Source organism: Protopterus annectens, chromosome 10.part0 (genome assembly GCF_019279795.1).
Source record: "Protopterus annectens isolate FY-2018-M chromosome 10.part0, PAN1.0, whole genome shotgun sequence".
NCBI lineage: Eukaryota > Metazoa > Chordata > Ceratodontiformes > Protopteridae > Protopterus > Protopterus annectens.
This window is the reverse complement of record NC_056744.1, coordinates 787,851,008-787,855,080: the sequence shown is the minus strand read 5'-3', so window position 1 is coordinate 787,855,080 and position 4,073 is coordinate 787,851,008.

The following is a 4,073-nucleotide window of genomic DNA, read 5'->3' as shown; positions in this document are numbered from 1 at the left end:
TGGGTAATAGAGTTGGTTAAAAAGGAATGGGACAGGTTCACCTCTCTCACTGATTTAAAGGACATGCAACATAAGCCTTTAAATATTGTTTTTAAAAAAGGAACTAATTTAAAGGAATTAATGGAAAAAAAGGAAGCCTGTTCAAAAGGCCAGGAGGCCAGGTAACTACAAATGTGGGGCATGTGCACAGTGTATACACATAATAAATACTGACAAGGTGTGTATCAAAAGTAGGAATAAATATGTTCATAGTACGTGTCACAGTAATTGTAACTCCAGTGGGTTGGTATATCTGGTATCCTGTGAGGCATGTTGTGCCTTTTATATAGGGAAGACTGAAAGACACCTGAAAAGGCGGATCTATGAACATTTTTTGATATAAGCAAAATAATGATAAGAATGCCTTGTATAAACATACACAGGAATGTGCCAAAGCAGCTTTTTTGTTTTTTGTACTAGAGGTCATTCTCAAAGACATTAGGGGGGTTTGTGGGAAACCTGTCTTGAATATAGGGAGCTATAAAGGCAGGTATTTTTGGATGCAGGAATTATTAAAACTAAGAGCAGCCAAATTATAAAGGTGTTTTCCTGTTAACCTCTAGAGGGCAGCATTGTACATGTTTTTACATATTTATTCTTTTAAATGTTAAAAGGTGAATTTTTTACAATATATTTATATATATTTTTTTACATATATTTATCATATATTATACATATACATATTTATTAATTTGATATTTAATGTTAAACAGTTTTTTTAAATGTGTTTTTTATATTATGTTTTTAAGTTGTATTTGTCCTTGCATATTTATTCCATTAATTGATGTAAAGGTTTTATTGTTAATTAGTTAATTATTTAATGTGAGGAGTTATATAAGCATGTGTATTTTTGTGGATTGTGTTATCTGATGAAGTCTGAGGATGAAAAAGCACAGTGTGTTATCAGCGTTAATAAAACTTTGTGAATTACTACTTCGTGGTTGGCGACTGCTTTTTCCAAACTCCTGGTTTGGTTAAAGCTAGAGTATGGGACTTTTCCTAAGTTTAGTTGAATGTGGTGTAATAACCAAAAGTGATCACCAAAGCACAACGGCATCAGTAAATGCAAGAAAATGCGAAGTAAGGCGAAACAATGAAACCACGGAGGGAGATTCAAACCAACAAGTTTATTCTGCTATAACATTAACGTTGACACAAGTTCCTTCGTCAGATTTGGGCATGTAATACCTTTTATTTCCTGCAAAGCTGAAGATTTTCACCTCAGAGAGTCCCAGGTTGTTTGATGATCTGGATGCTGCACTGATCCAACACTCTCTTACTAGGTGACTTCAGCTACCCCTCCATTAACTAAGTAAACTACTCATGTACCAATACACTTGCCCAATGTTTCCTGGAATTCATTAATTCCAATGCCCTGGACCAGCTCATTCTTACCCCCACTAGAGGTAGCAGCATCCTTGACCTGTTCATTACTAACATAGGCGACTGTTGCTCTACACCAGTAGTCAGCTCTTCCCTGGTTAGATACAACCACAAACTAATAGCCATGTAAATCCACATCCCTCTGTCCCCCACCCCCACAAAGGTAACCTCCGTGAAAAACTTCTCCAAAGCTAACTTTGGGCTCCTAAAAACAGAGGTGGCTAACTTCATGGCACCCATGCAAATGGAGAATAGTTGAATGACCACAGAATCATACACCAGTGCACTGTATGAGCACATACACAAATGCATGGATCTTGCCATACCTAATAGAACCAAGATGCTCACCTCCAAAATAAGGAAGCCAATCTGGTGGTCCCCTGCCATAAACAAACTCTACAACAAAAGGAGGAAACTGATGCGGAATAAGGTGAAGTCCCAAGACTGGTAAAACTCCCTTATCAGCCTCAACAAAAAGTTGAGATCCATCATCAAATCCTCTAAAGCTAGATATGAAAACAGAATTGCAGCAGATAGTAAAGACAACCACAAGACCTTCTATAGTTATGTAAAGAATCTCCACGGCAGTATCCAGATTTGCTCTGAGCTACTGCACAATGGTACCTCCTATATCGAGCCAACAGATATTGCCAGTATACTGGCCAACAGATTCAGTGCTAACTTTACCCCTCTCTTCCCCCCCAAAGGACCAATCACAATACCAGTAGATTGCCAGGCACCCAGTATTACTGCTGCACAGGTTAAAACAGCACTGTCCAAGACCAAGAATACAGCTTCTATGGGACCTGACAATATCCCTGGCTGTATTCTACATGAACTACAGAGTGAACTGGCAACCTCACATGTGTGCCCTGTTCAATTACAGCCTCATCTCAGGCTTTGTCCCTACCGAACGGTGCACTGGTACAGTAATATATATATATATATATATATATATATATATATATATATATATATACTATAAGTATTATAGTAGTTATCTGTTTTTTTTTTTTTTTTTTTATTTTACATATTATTGCAACTACACATTCTCAACCACCACACATATATTATTATCGTAAACCACACTTCGCAACTGCTTTTGTATCTACTTTCATATTTTATTTTTTGACCCAGGACTCTTTTTTTTCTTTTTCTTTTAAAAAACCTTTTTGAGTTACCTGGAGTATTGTAGTGAGTGAGTAGTCGAGTTATATATATAGGCTTAGAATAAATAATATGTCAGAAATATACAACTGCGCACTCTGCACAAAATGACTGTGCTGACTTTTTTAATACATACTCATATTGTGTTTGTTCATGGTCAGTAGATCTTTTCTTTTTCAATTTGTTTTAATTATCATTATCATTTGAAAAGTACAATTGTAGGATTATTTCAATGATTATATGATGAATGAAAAAGCAAATAAAAAAAGTATTGTGTCATACTCAATGTCATATAATTATGTTGATTATACCCAAAGTACCTAAAAAAAAAAAAATAATAATATACCTTTTTTTTAAATATTGAGTGATTCCCCTTCCAAATGTCTTTGAGTCCTTGCCAAGTAGCTTACATAATTCCTGCAACTACTGAAATGCTGATGCAAACTGTAGTAATATGTAAACATCAATCCCATGAACCATGAACTTAGTTGGCACAGAGCAAAAAAAAAAAAAAAAGCTATTACACAGTCCCAGAAATGTATCCCTTCTATTAGAAAATCAGTTCATGTTTATTATAAGATAACACAGTCTTAACCAGTAGAAATTTTGATTTTTAAACTATTTTACTGTTCATTGATTCATTATGGAAAATACAATTAAGACCAAAAGTCTCAGCAAAATTATTGATCATTTTCATGCTGCAAATTATTATATATCAATATGCATTTATTCTGGTGTAAATGAGACTGATCTGTTATTTTATATTATGTGCTTCCCAAGTGATAGAGGCCTTATCAGTCCATTGGTGATTTAACAATTTCCTTGCAGGTGCTGCGGAATTTTCACAAGACATATTCACAATTTTTGCCTACCACTACTTCTTATTTTGAAAAATGATAATGTAGTCATAATGCAAAGAACTTGAAACAATTTTATAAATTGTGTTGCTACACTTCACAACCATTTTCCATGAGCAGTACTACAGTTGACAGAGGTGTTACTTTTACACAATGTGTAACATGCATATGTATGTATATGTCCATTGTAACACTTCATACCTGTGTCACATCTGTCATGAAACATCAGAGTACTGTAATAAAGGATGGGAACCAGCATCATCTTGGAATAACATTCAATAATTAAATAATACTTTTTGCACTCACAGTAGTAAATCTAATTATCATTAAATGTCCATTGCCAATTTCTTCAGTCCATGCTACATTCAGACTTTGGTGTTTATTAGGAAGTTAGAATTGCAGCATGTCTAGCTTTGCCTTGCTATTTACCTTATCAGAAGAAATTGCCAAACTACGGAAGTTATCTACTGCCATCAAAAGGGCAACTTTGAGTCAGTGATTTTCACCATCATTATAAAGCACATATTTCTCACATTGTTGAAACTCTAGTACACATAATAACTATTTCATCAAATCTATCAGTATTCTTTATTAGCCTTAACTACAGATGATGAAAGACTGACTTAA